Source organism: Tachypleus tridentatus, chromosome 12 (assembly GCF_004210375.1).
Source record: "Tachypleus tridentatus isolate NWPU-2018 chromosome 12, ASM421037v1, whole genome shotgun sequence".
Taxonomy (NCBI): Eukaryota; Metazoa; Arthropoda; class Merostomata; order Xiphosura; family Limulidae; genus Tachypleus; species Tachypleus tridentatus.
Window position 1 is genome coordinate 72,307,129 of NC_134836.1, and position 15,428 is coordinate 72,322,556.

At 36.3% G+C, this 15,428-nt stretch overlaps 1 long non-coding RNA gene across 1 annotated transcript; it reads right to left on the reverse strand.

Moving 5' to 3' along the window:
- Window positions 1-1,582: 1,582 nt before the first annotated feature.
- Window positions 1,583-15,073, reverse strand: LOC143235311 (uncharacterized). The gene is made up of 3 exons (XR_013019021.1): window positions 15,008-15,073; window positions 8,705-8,893; window positions 1,583-2,440 (listed from the first exon to the last, which is right to left on the reverse strand). It is a non-coding gene; the product is annotated as an uncharacterized LOC143235311 (long non-coding RNA).
- Between the last annotated feature and the right edge of the window lie 355 nt (window positions 15,074-15,428).

A 15,428-nucleotide genomic window follows, 5' to 3' on the forward strand; every position in this document is an offset into this window, starting at 1 on the left:
TGAAAATTAATATAAGCCCTGTCTTATTTTCGGAGAAACACCGTAGATGCTGTTTGTTATCCCGCTCTACAATTATTGAAGCAAATATTCTGTATTTAAAAATAGTAGGATAATAGGTCAAGAAATAGCTTCATAATAGATCAGGAAATAGCTGAATAGTAGATAAGGAAAGAGTTTGAAAATTGATCAGGAAATAGCTTTATAATACGGCAGGAAAAGGCTAGATAATATGTCAGGAAATAACTTTATAATAGGGCAGGAAGTAATGTGAGAGCAAAATATTTATTTTTATGGAAGTTCTTTGCTGGACTTTCAGATTTGGTTACAACTAAGCATGAGTGAAGATCAAAATCAGGGAAATTTTTCAGATACTCACCACAACTCACTACCTGCTCATTTTCTGTTTCTTTCTGAAATTTCGCGCAAAGCTACACGAGGGCTATCTGCGCTAGCCGTTCCTAATTTAGCAGTGTAAGACTAGAGGGAAGGCAACTAGTCATCACCATCCACTGCCAACTCTTGGGCTACTCTTTTACCAACGAATAGTGGGATTAACCGTCACATTATAACGCCCCCACGGCTGAAAGAGCGAGCATGTTTGGTACGACGGGGATTCGAACCCGCGACCCTTGGATTACGTTCATTTTCTAATTCCAAATAAAGTGCCACCAGGCTCTGATAAAAGAGATCTTCTTGATCTTGGTCATTTCACCTAAGTTCATTCATTAATACAGAATTTATTTTAAAAAATTTTCTGTACTACTTTCGAGAGAATTTCACTATTGTTAACCGACCAACAAGACAGTACGTACAGTCAGAGGTAATGTGTCTGTTATAGTTTTTAAGGTTGTAGATATAGGTATAGAAATAAAAAAGCAAAATAAATTAGAGGTCATATTGAATGATTTTCTTTTCAACTATTTTGTCAAACAAACCAACAATAAAGAAACCATCGCACGTATAATTCTTTGAAAAAAATTACCACACTACACACACTGATATAAGTTCACCATTTTAGTGAAAATCAAATAAATTTCAAGATTATTTTTTTTAGCAAAATAGACGCTACTTAACTGTAATTTTACAAAACCATCAAGAAATTCAAACCATGAGAATAGCTTCAATAACATACTTGATTTTTGAAACGAAAATTTTGATTATCTCTAAACGACTATACAAAATGTATTTGTTTTGTACTTAAGCACAAAGCTACACAGGCCTATCTGTGCTCTGCCCACCACGGACGGGTTTGTAAACTCGGTTGATAGCAGTAGACATGCTACTGTGCCACTGGGGTCATATTACAGATACCTCCTTTAACTTCCCTCTGATTTTTGTAATTCTCAATTTAAAAACAAAAAAGTAGTGTACTTCTCTTAGCGAAACCGGACAAGGATATGGTGTCCTTGTAACTAGTGTTTACCAAAGTGATCACTATACATCAAATCTTTATCTTCACAAATTGAAAACTGTGAAGCTAATTTTAAAACAATAAATTCTGTGTACAACAAAAAATAGACTTTTTTGTCAACATACCAAACTAACTGTCAAAATCTGTCTTTTCAGGAAAATGGCTATTTTATTTTACTGGTTTGAGTCAATATGAACATAAGGCAACCCAGAACTTTGTATCTATTTCAGTATCAAAGAATATTTGAAGAGAAATGGATTAACATCAAGAAAATCGTGAGTAGAGATGAATGAACCATTTAGGAGCATTTACCATCTGTTGGTTTAACTACATATAGAAAGGAAATTTTGTAAGTGAAATGCTTAACTAAGTGAATAAACAGGTACTTGAGGAAGGAAATTAATTATGATGACACATCACTAGGTAGGCACACAACGCTTTTATAAACATCGGGATAAATGTCTCACACTCCAGACCACTGTAGAAATAGAATCTATCTCTGGAACTCCAAGCCACTGTAGAAGTGGAGTTTATCCATGACACTCCAGACCATTATAGAAGTAGAATTTATTTCTGGTACTCCAGACCATTGTAGAAGTAGAATCTATCTCTGACACTCCAGGCCATTGTAGAAGTAGAAACTATCTTGGACTCCAGAATATTGTAGAAGTAGAATCTATCTCTGGTACTCTAGGCCATTGTAGAAGTAGAATCTATCTCTGGTACTTCAGGCCACTGTAGAATTAGAATCTATCTTTGATACTCCAGACCATTATAGAAGTAGAATCTATCTCTGGTACTCCAGGCCACTGTAGAAGTAGAATCTATCTCTGGTACTCCAGGCCACTGTAGAAGTATAATCTATCTCTGGTACTCCAGGCCACTGTAGAATTAGAATATATCTCTCGTTCTCCGGGCCATTATAAGGCGAAGGCAAAAGGATCATCAAGAAAGGTGGTAGCAGGTGGCACAAAGGGCAAATAAATATAGTAGAAGTGGCGTTTAAGGTGGCACCAAGCTAGCAGCACACTGAAAGACAATCAAGACGATACAAGAGCTGTTTTAATAAATACCGGAGGGAAGAAATATAAAACTTTGATTCAAACTTGGTTAGGTTTTTATTGTAAAATTTTGAATTACTATTATACTTACTTTTATATATTTGTCTGTAAATTTTGATTAAAACACCGTCAGTGTAATTAGTTCATTTTGAATTTCGCGCAAAGCTACACGAAAGCTATCTGCGCTAGCCGTTCCTAATTTAGCAATGCAAGACTAGAGGGAAAGCAGCTAGTCTTCACCGCCCACTGCCAACTCTTGGGCTACACTTTTACTAAAGAATAGTTGGATTGACCGTCACATTATAACGCCTCCACGACTGAAAGGGCGAGCATGTTTGGTGTGACGGGGATTCGAACCCTCGACCCTCAGATTGCGAGTCGAGTGCCTTAACCACCTAGCCGTGCCGGACCAAATCATTACGAATGTTTTGAAAGTTGCTGTCCTTTTTGAAATACGAATAACGTTTTAATTGTGGTTTTTGCTACCATCTCCCTCTGTTTTAGCTTTGCGCGAAATTCGGAACAAACCAAACCTTAGAAATATTCAGACTATAGCTTTGCCAAAGTGTACCACATTATTGTAAGTGTGTATGTACAGTAGTTTATTTATGTCAAATGTAATCATGTTTATCTATACAAAATCATGTTAAACGTGATTTCTTGTTTGTTTTGGTTTGTTTGTTTTGGAATTTCGCACAAAGCTACTCTAGGGCTATCTGTGCTAGCCGTTCCTAATTTAGCAGTGTAAGACTAGAGGGAAGGCAGCTAGTTATCACCACCCACCGCCAACTCTTGGGCTACTCTTTTAACAACGAATAGTGGGATTGACCGTCACATTATACGCCCCCACGGCTGGGAGGGCGAGCATGCGTGATTTCTTATCGAGGCGAATTATCGTTTACTTTGTAGCCAAATTGCCCTAAAACAAACGTAAATGCAAATACGATATAATCGAGGTACACGATCCACTAGATAGAGTTACAACAGTTTGCTGGTTTATGAATTTCATACAAATTCTACATTAACTGTCTCTGATTTTGAATTACAGGGAAGGCGGCTAATCAGCATGTTACACTGTCAACTCCTGGTCCATTTTAATCAAATAGTAGGATTTGTTCGTCACTGTTATAACGTACCCATGACCCACAACAAACGGAGCGCAAATTTACAGCAACTAGATGTGAACCATGGACTTTTGGATTCAACGGTCTGGCACGCTAAACCTCGGCCACACCCAATCCAATAACTACTATCTTTCCATTCTCATCACAAAAACATGTGAATTTGGGTAATCAGGTTTGAGTGAGGATGAAGCAGCACAATCCCGTACCGGAGTCGAAGAAGAAAAAGTTAAAATCACAGAAGTTGTAAGAATTATCACAATGGACCTGGTTATAAAAATACCCTTTCTAGAATTATCTGCTCAAAATGTAACTCCCTAGGGGTATCGGTTAATACATAAAGGTCAGGAATAGTTATTTGAAGCCTTCCATGCTGTGATCCATGTTTTGCTTTTATGCCTTGCTGGACATTAAGCAAAGTTCAATAAAGTTATCTGACTCAGCAACCTTAATGTTGAAGTTATAGGTTAAAACGAAAGCAACAATTCAACAGTACCCACTGCCAAAGTTTTGGGCTACTCTTGTCAGATGGATTAGTGGGGTTCATTGACCCTCACCTTGGCTTCAAAGTACGAAGAGCAATTCTTTCAGAGGTAATAAGACGCAAACCACGGAATCTTGTCACCACCAAAACGATAAACACTTTAAGTCTACGATTAAAAAAATAACATGAATTCGAAGGGTTTTCTTAGTTTAATCTGTTGTGATAAGCTATTCTTTTACTTCTGTTTGAAGTCATATTAATCAATTCAATTTTTTAATAAACAGTTTTTCAGCTTAAAAGCTTACAAAGCTAAAATTCAAGTTTCGGTCTCTACGACGGATACAGCACAGAAGCTCATTTTGTAGCTCTGCGCTCAAATAAGTAGTTTTTTAAGAAGTCTTCATGGTTCCCAAATTCTGACCACCTGAGAGCTTATGTTTGAGACTGCATTTTGGACCGTGGGTTTTGATAACCTTCCAGTGACTCAGGAATAAATCGGGAAGATTTTAACCCTAAAATTTAGGTTATTGATATTTGCGATGGGCGGCGTGGAGATAGCCCTTTGTGTAGCTTTACTCTTAACAACAATCAATGAACCTACATTTAGCGATTATTTCCGAGTGTAAACTACTTGCTTTGACGATGAACTTCCGCATGCATTCTTTGGAACAGTTTCTTTCATTTTAGTAGGTAATTAAGTCTTTATACTAAAAGGTTTTAGTTCTCTTGAAGTCTTACGTTATTTGTCAAAACGATTGCAGGACGTCACACATATGCCTCACTGTTGATGTTTTTCTATTGAATTCGACCTCTGGCAGCTGTTAGTTGGTCTTGAGGGGTCGCTTTATCCATTCTTTAATGCCATAGAGCCGTGTCTTCGTTTGGTGTCTTCGCTCTTTCTGTCCTTCCGCAGTTCAGATGTGCGAACCATGTCGTATAACCACGCTTCTTTTCGTTTTACTCATTGTGGTAAGGAGGCGTTCCCTTGTATAACGATCATTAACTTCATATTAAAAATAATAAAGATAAAAATTTGGTAAACATTCTTAGAAAAACTGATTTTTAAGTGATCTTTGTCACCACTCATCAGTTTCCAACAAGTATAACTGTAGTTGAGAGTTAAGCTGGTTACTAGCCAAATTAAGTTAATTAGACCCATGTTTGTATGTTAGCCAGGTTAAGCCTACTTTAGATCGTTACAACATGTCTTGTTTATTTGGTCTTTAAAAGTTAGTGTTGGTTGTACTGTCCACAATAAACTAGTAAATTTTATTTCTTCAAGAAATGATTGTGTTCTGTCAGCTCCAAAAGAACTCGACGGAATTCTGCTACATGGAAATAATTAAGTTCAAAAACAGTGCATGGTTACGTTTAATTAAAATAAACAAACCTATTAGAAACAAGACACGTGATAATAGTGGAACGCACTTGATAAATATGCTTTCGCAAATGCAACTTCTTACCATTGCGTTTGTTTGTTTAATTTCGCGCAAAGCTACTTGAGGGCTATCTGTGCTAGCCGTCCTTAATTTAGCAGTGTAAGACTAGAGGGAAGGCAGCTAGTCTTCACCACTCACCGCCAATTATTGGGCTACTTTTTCACCAATGAATAGTGGGACTGATCGTCACATTGTAACGTCTTCCACACCTAAGATGAAGAGCATGTTTGGTGTGACGGGGATTCGAACTCGCGACCCTCAGATTACGAGTCGAACGCTTTAACCTACCTGGCCATGCCGGGTTAAAAAAGAAATAATTCACGTTTTGAACCTAAACACGAAACGAAATGTTGTAATAGATGCATCTCCCTATACTTCTCTACGTTTGTTATCTCCCGTAGCGTGTGTGTGTGTGTGTGTTTTTATAGTAAGGCTACAATGGGCTATCCGCTGTGTCCACCGAGGAGAATCGAGCCCCTGATTTTAGCATTGTAAATCCGAAGACTTATTTACTATTGTCCAAGCGGGGGACCTGCTTGGTGCCAAGAATTCAGAGCTACGGGACTGAAGAACCTGAGAAAAAGATAAGAATAGAAAGATTTTTGTTTTGACCTTTTGTGTGCTGTCAAGAAACATTAACCAAGTTTGTGTTGAGTACAATACTGAAGTGTAAAAATGAGATAATGTTATCCGTTTTAAATACCTACAGGTCTGAAAAACGACAAAAAATGAGGGAATTTTCAAAACTGGTATAACCCAGCCTCAAAAAACAGGATAAAATGAAATAAAAATGAAAAAATAAGGTAAAACCTAAATAACATAAAAAAAATAGATAAACGTAACTAGACATTGTGTGGAAAGTCCAAATATTTAAACAGAATAATACACTGTATGAAGTCCTCTGATAGAGTGACCAAACATGGTAAAAGTTCTTTTTACAATAATCTTATTTGCATGTGGTAATTTTTGTTTCGAACACAACAACACAACTTCCATATAAAATTGAAACGTCCGCCATTTTGTTCTTGTTGACTCTCAGTTACCTAACAATGACGTAAAAACGTTCCCTTGATTTTCTACGTATTTCAACAATATATTACATGAATACTGAGTCTGATGTGTATTTTAATCATTGATTTTTGCAATCCTTCTGTATATATATATATATATATATATATAAGATCAAAGCTAAAGAACGTAATGAAAAAACATAAACAAGATTTAGAACGTAGCATGTTCTGTTGATGTTAGGGTTATCGGGAGAGAAGCCACTCACCAAGTTATGGTGAAGCTGGTCCAGTACAAATAATACAAGAGTGGAAAGAATCTGAGTGAATACAGTTAAAACTACAGTGGAAAAAAACGACATGAATGTTATAACAGACAGAACAGTCACTAATTCATAATGACGAGAAACCCACTTGAAGTAAAAATGTATCTCAGGACGGCTGGTACGGGTATCAACACTTTTACTAATACTTATGTCATCTTCAGGTCGAAACGTTGTTCTCTGCTTTATTAGTAAAAGTGTTAATGCCCATACCAGCCGTCCTGAGATACACAGAATAGTCATTACTTCCAGTACACATGGTAAAAATGTGCTTTTTTTTTATTTTGACACCAAACCTTTCCAATTATAACAAAAATGTGCTTATTTATTTTTACATTCTCTCTTCAATTCGCGAGATAAAATCAAACTTTTTTTTCACATTTTCGCCCAAATGCTAACCTTAAAGAGTTGGATATTAATGATATATATATATATGTATGTGTATGTATTATAATGTACTCCGTGAGAAATCCACATAATATTTACTATTCTAATTCATTTTTGTAACTTATATAAGAAACACATCTCGAGCCAGTTACATTTTAATGTGTCTGATTCAATTGTTAAATCATTTATTTACAGTTTATCCCTTCATGTAATACCGCAGCTTAACTAACGTCTCAGATCTAGCCTGGCAGCTTAACTCAGATCATAGGTCTAACCTAGCAGCTCAACTCGAGTCTCAGATCTAACCTAGCAGCTTAATTCGGATCATAGGTCTAACCTGGCAGCTTGACTCGGGTCTCACATCTAACCTGACAGCTTAACTCGGATCATTGGTCTAACCTAGCAGCTTAACTCGAGTCTCAGATCTACCCTGACAGTTTAATTCGGATCATAGGTCTAACCTAGCAGCTTAACTCGGAACATAGGTCTAACCTGACAGCTTAACTCGGATCATACGTTTAACTTGGCAGCTTAACTCGGGTCTCACATCTAACCTGACAGTTTAATTCGGATCATAGGTCTAATTTAGCAGCTTAACTCGGAACATAGGTCTAACCTGACAGCTTAACTCGGATCATACGTTTAACTTGGCAGCTTAACTCGGGTCTCAGATCTAACCTGGCAGCTTAACTTGGATCATAGGTCTGACCTGGCAGCTTAACTCGAGTCTCAGATCTAACCTGGCAGCTTAATTCGGATCATAGGTCTAACCTAGCAGCTTAAGTTGGATAATAGGTCTAACCTGGCAGCTTAATTCGGATCATAGGTCTAACCTAGCAGCTTAACTCGGATAATAGGTCTAACCTGGCAGCTTAAGTTGGATAATAGGTCTAACCTGGCAGCTTAATTCGGATCATAGGTCTAACCTAGCAGCTTAACTCGGATAATAGGTCTAACCTGGCAGCTTAACTTTGATCATAGGTCTAACCTGGCAGCTTAACTCGAATCTTATATTTAACTCAGCAGATTTAGCTCAGATTAATATCTATTATAATACATAATCATATCTGTTAGTCCTGATGTGAGAACTTGATAATGCGCTCTTTCATTTCGGTACAAAATTACCAATAAGCACAGAAGAAACTTCAAACTCCTGCCACTCACATAGATTTACTAATCCGTTAGTCAGTCAATGTCCCAGCTGGCTACCGGCAGAGGGTGCAAAAGCGTCTTGCCTTTATAATCTGAATCAATTGCAAGGTCAGATTAACTAAATTGCTAGTGTCTGATTTTAAAGGGGCCCATGAATGTTACGCTCTCCTTTCTAAAATAGCCTTCTCCGATATTTTAAAGAGTGAAATTGCAGTGTTTTGAAAGCGTTTTGTTTTGTAAAAGGTTATTTTGGTAGCTAAAATTTCAATGCAAGAAACAGAGGGCAAGTGAACACAGATGGGTCCAGAACTGAAGTCACCTGTGGATTCAGAGGGATGGGTCCATAACTGAATTCGCCTGTGGATCCAGAGGGATGGGTCCACAACTGAAGTCACCTGTGGATCCAGAGGAGTGGGTCCACAACTGAAGTCACATGTGGATCCGGAGGAGTTGGTCCACAACTGAAGTCACATGTCGATCCAGAGGAGTTGGTCCACAACTGAAGTCACTGATAAAAATACATACACTTCTGAAGTTATTTATACAAATTCTGGTTTAATGTTTCTCACAAAAGAAGTGGCTGCACACTCTAACACAAAAACACCTTTAGAAACCACAAATATATATGATAATAGTTATTTAATATGTTTCTGAATAACAAGTTTTTTGTCTTTGAGATTCTTAATTACGGATTCTCTGAATGGGTCCAGAACTGAAGTCACCTGTGGATCCAAAGGGATGGGTCCAGAACTATAGTCGTCTGTGAATCCAACTGAGGTTCTGAAGAACTATATAGATTAAAAACATACCGAGGAGGTTAAATATCTGGACATTGACCTTGAGATATCTTTGGAATACACGAAAGTGTCATGGTTAAATAATATTTTACAATTATATTTAACCAATAAACCATAAAAATGGTTAATTTGCTTTAAACCTTCTTTGGCCTAAAGCTAGAATAAACTTCATAGTGAGTTCACTTTCATTTTCTCACTTACGTTATTTTTTATCTTGAAGAAGTGAGTGCATTACAAATTACATATTTACTCAATGGAATCTCCACGTGAACGCCATGAAGATGTTGCCATGAGAGCATCTCAGATATTTCGTGGTCCATTACTGAACTGAAAGTTATATTATATTGATACTTATAAACACAAAAACACGTGTGAATAACAGCACGTGCTTTACAGGATGACCGAAAATCTAAAACCATAGGTGATTTGCAACTTTTTCAGATACGCGACTGGTTACAACAATGTCCACTCACAAAGAAGGTCAAGTTAATCCTGTTGTGTGACACAAGATGGTTAGTCCCAACGGAGGGCTGCTTCCAAATTTGATGCACCCCATCCAGATGAGAAGAAAAACATCACTCACACAGTACTGTTGGGAAATCAATCGCAAATTCTGAGGATACCGGCAGTTTAGATAACACGGATATGGTTCGTGTGATTCAAACGGTATTGAAATACTGTTTCAAGCTAGTTTCGAATTAAAGGTCAGCACTCTAAAATTTGTTAAAGCAATTATGACTCCACACCTTTCGGATACCCTGTATAATATCAACGTATCTTTACAGAACTGTTGTTTAATTTGTTATTTGAGTTGTCACCCCCTACATTTTAGTGCTATCGAGATTTTTATTTGAAGGATTAAGTGATCTTATACTATAAAAACACACTATTTTACAGTCGCACAAAATACTAGACAAACAAGTGTTTTGTTTAAGACTAGGAAATATTACACGAATATTAATTATCTGTGATTCAGGCTATCAATATCATTAGATGGTTCTACAGCATTCTCAATAATATTTGGGTGACAGATCCCCGAACGTGTTCTGTTTCAAAAACAAATTAAACCAAAATTAAAAATGACATTTGTGTTATTTCTTGCTTTGGATGTTCATTTGTTATGCTGTGTTGTAGCCAAAGAGTGTGTAATTTTTCTCATGATTCATGGCATACGCATCTTTTACTGGCTTCACGACAGTACAAGTTGCAACGCTAAACGTCTGTTGTGTGAAGACAATTCATTGTCTACCTACTGACTGACAGAAAACACACTACCGTATAGTTGTGTAAGTGGTTAAAAGTAGGTGAACTCCCCATGTGGCCTTCAGCCTCCATTTCAAGGAAACGATTAGTTTAATCAGATTATAATCCAACGATGTTAATTCCTTTATCTCTTTCTATTAATGTGATTGATATAAAAATAAAACGTTAACAACAAACGTTTCCAATTTTTAATTAAACTTAAATAGTTATAATTATTTATAATCACACGTAAAAAACATTATAGCAATAATCAATAGAGTGTTTGTTTTCATTTTTTTCTTTATGAAAGTCGTATTTATACAGTCTGTGCCACCCGTGTTTTCACTCATTTTATAAATAAATAGTGCTAAAACATCATGAGAATTTACACTTCTAAACTACAAAAAATCTATCGTAATAATTCAAAAAGTATTGTAGGTGGCCAAAACCTCTGTTTCTCAACCTGTTTGATAGCAGCGGTCAATCAACTCACTCCTTTCTTACACTGGTGTGAGCCACAAAAGTGCAAGTACAAGAAAAAACATCGAGATTTAAATACGAGTGTTCCATCAGATCTATGTTGGTGGTCGGTTTTCGTGAAGTCCTACAGACCAGAAAGATGGCTGTGACAAACCGGTTGTTAAGATTCGTGTTGTTTAGTATTAAACACAAAGCTACACAAATAGCTGTTTATGCTCTGTCTACCACGGCTGTCGAAACCCGGTTTCTATAGTTGTGAGTCCGCAGACATGCCACTGTGCCCCTGGTTGTGAAGAGACATTAACAAAAAATACTGATCGTTACCGACTCTGACAAAAACAAATTTCCAGACAATGAACGAATATTATCATGGCAGTGTTTAATTATCATTCTTATAGGTGTATTAGCTTAGGAACAACAAGTCGTTGGCTGACACTTCAACTGAATTGTTGTAGACTGCAGCTGTTTTAAGTTCAGGACACTTTTATGAAAATTAATAGCTCAACTAAATTGTAAAAAAAAACTTCCACAATATATTTTTTCATACTGTTTTGGCTGTTTTTATTAACTTCCGAAGAAAATAGGGAGGCGTAGTTTCAGACCCCTATATCTGCACTTACTTATGTAACATTAAATAATAATTACTAATTTTCGAAAACATTGAGTGAGGAGAATTGGCCCTGTGGAGGATTCCATTCTCCAAATCTACGCCTACTTATATACAATTAAATAATATTTATTAATTTCTGAAAAAAATATGAGGAAATGAGGGTCGGCTCCCCTGTACCTCATCCCCCTAGATGTGTTCCTCCTCATAACCGAAAAACACATTACAATATGAAAAAAAAAAAGGCACTTCTCTCTTGTTAACAGCTCGAAGTTAATGACGGTGGTAGACAGTCTCAGTGACTTTTTGATAACCAAGACGTGGTGAAGAAGTTCAGTAATAATGGGAATCAAACCCTCAAACCACAAGACATCCACCGCCACCAACACCACCATATGTAGCTTTGGGCTAATAGCAAACAAACATTATGTCAAAATTTCAATTACTTGGTTATTTGGAACAACCGGAAACAGTACATAACAGTAAACCCAGGTTTCATTGATTGATTAATTATTTTCGTGACAATCAATTTAATTGTAGTTTTAATTAATTGATTGTTGGACTAATTACTGAAAGGACTGGCTTCAGTTAGTTGATTGTCTTCGTAAGATTAACCGAATAATTGGTTAGTTTACAGGAAACTAATCGACGTAATCGCTGTTCTTAGATTATCGATTAAATCGCTTTAGTCTTATAGGCTACTAACTGTAGGTCGTTTAAAATACGTTTGTGTTAGAGAATACAATACTGGTGTTTCGTTGTACACTAGATAGTTTCTGTTCAATAATTACACTCTTTTGGATATTTGGAACAATGACAGGTAATTGATTACTTTTTCCGGTTTATTCTAAATTTAAATAAAAGCACCACGAATAAAGAATACGATGGGATCATGGGTAATTTATAAAAAGGGGGTATAAATAACAGATATATACATAGATATATATAATGCTTCGCTAACGTTAATGTTATCGTCTATTTCTTTAATATTTCATTATCCGTTTCACATTATATTTTTAAAAATTCAATTGTTATAAGGTTAGTTGTTAAAGATGCTCCCCCCAATGGCACAGCGGCATGTCTGCGGACATAAAACGATGAAACCGGGTTTCGATACCCGTAAATGGAAGAGCACACAATGAGCTATGTGTTGGTTATTTAACTGGGTCCAGAATTTATAATTAATCAGTCTATATTCTGTGCACAGTTGTGCAATGTCAAACATTTTTATTTAGCACTATTTAACACCCAGTTTTGGCCAGGTATGGTCTGGTGGGTTAAGACGTTCGACTCGTAATCCGAAGGTCGCAGGTTCGAATCCCCAAAACATGCTCGCCCTTTCAGTCGTGGTGACGTTATAATGTGACGGTCAATCCCACTATTCGTTGGTAAAAGAGTAGCCCAAGAGTTGGCGGTAAGTGGTGATAACTACCTGCCTTTTCTCTAGTCTTACACTGCTAAATTAAGGACAGCTAGCGCAGATAACCCTCGTGTAGCTTTGCGCGGAATTCAAAACAAATAAAACAAACGTGTTACTAAGGGCAGATATTAACAATAAGCTATCTGTTCTGTGTTTGCCACAACTATCTGAAACTAGTGTTTAACATCATAAGCCTTCAGACTACCATTGAGCCACTAGAAAGTCGTTGTTAAGTAAATATGTATACATGTGTATATATATCGATGCCGTGTATATCAAATATCGTATATGCATATCCGTCAGTGTGATATATATATATATATCTATAAACTATCACACAGTTCACGTATTTCATAACAAACGATTAAAAACGCAAAAAAAAAAAAAAAAAAATCCTGTTTGTCTTTTAGTTCCCAATATCACCACCAGACCACTAGTCAGTTTTCTCCATAACAAATTGCCGCTGGGTTCCTAACGCGTTAGATGTTAAGCGTGAACTTTTATAAAACTTTGTAGCTGTAGTTGGTGTTTGTTCGCTACTGCGTTGTGTACGACCTAATTCATTTAAGCGAAGGTACTTTTGTTAGTATTAATATACTAAACACATTAGCACTGTCTTCAGTTCTCTAATGGTGTTTTGAAACGTGGTCAGCTTGATAACAATTAATTATCTGATATCTGATTATTTTGTGGGGTATCATTATTAAGGTAAATTATGAGTTAGTTCTACTGATGTTAATTTGTTTTCTAATTTAAGGCGAACACTTTAATATCGGGAGAAATATCAATTGATTATTGTTCCTTCAAGTATTCATTTTATAGTTTAACAGGTTAGACTTTCGAAAATTCATTTGCTTACTTAGATTACTACATGACGGAAGGAAATTCGTTTGTCTCTGATTCAATTTATGCGTGGCAAAAAATACTGTTATTATTGTTAGATCACATGAGTCGTACACGAGACAGTGAGCTGTGTGTGTACGTTTGAAACACCAACGGCAGTTTGCACGAATTGGCTTCATCTGCGCCGTTTACAGCGAACCGGTATTGACTCGTTACGAGCTAAAACAGTAGGAAGAAGAAAAAAAAGAGAGCGCTACCACAGCTGGTCTATTATCCTGCTTGAACGTAAGAAAGTAGGAGATGTAATACTGTCAGCTGACATTATTAAAAAAGACAGAGATGTCCCTCTAAATTGTAAAGTCGATGATTTAATATAAACTTTGTACAGTACTGACCCACTAAAAGTAAAACTTTGTAAACACGTAAATATTTCACATCAGAATTGACAAGAATGTAACAAAATTATAAATCACAGCAATACTTCGCATCATAATTGATCAAAATAACACAAAATTAAGTCACGACAATATTAAATAATTGAAAATCACAAATAATGCTCTTAAGCACACAACAGTTTGTTTCATACGTGTCACTGAAGAACATTAAATATATTTGGTAATTACACGTTGCTTGCATGTTAAAAGGAAACGAGAATGACATGTTTCTCTCTCTAGCAGTTGAAATACACATTTGACACAGTAGGGGTTTAACGACTAGTGTTTCTGTATTACAAACTGAACACAGTCATTACTGGTTGCAATGCTGAATATATCTAGTTTTATTACATTTTCATTACTATACATTCGTTATAAACATTGTTTTGTATCATTATATATATACATATATACATTCGTTCATTGTAGACTCACCTAAATCTCTTACTTTTGTCGAGTCTCATTAGATATTACTGGGATTTACGGCCGAAAACACCGTTCACAGCTCATGTATCTAATTGATTAAACAATGAGTTACAATTTTTATAAATAAGAAAAGTATACTTAATAAGATAAGATAATCTGCTGCGACTGGAAATTAATATTGGAGTTTTCAAAGCTTTTTCTATTCTTTAAAAATACAAACATTTATTCCTAAGATGAAAGGAAAAGATTGTGAGAAACAAAAGTAGGCTTATATTTCATTACTTTGCACTTTGACCTGAAGGTTAGATGAAAAGGACAAAAAAATCCTAAGAATGCGCATGCGCCAAAAACGCGAAAGTAGCAAATACTTAACTGTAGAAAATCCGCTAACCCAGTGACGTTCTTTCATCCATTCTTACAAGCATGCCGTAATCACTCATCTCCAGTTTATTATAAACACAAACTTCCTACCCTAAGGACGAAAAAATAAGACCTGGCAGCTAGCCAAGCGTGTCACGTGGTACTAATAACACGCCTCCTCTATATCCCGAGAAAATGTTAGAGTCTTCCAAACCAGTCAACGTGTACAATCCACACTAAATAAGTACCACGTTTCATAGTAGTTATACAGAACCATTAAACAGACAGAAAGTTCTGCGGAATTTAAGAGGAAGTGTATACAAACGCACCAGTAATGTTTACTTCGATAAAGCGATCCTGTTAGAACACTCCTGCACATCTCGGTCTTTCGTTACTTAATTCATTGTGACAGAAAACTGAAAAATAGAGTTGAT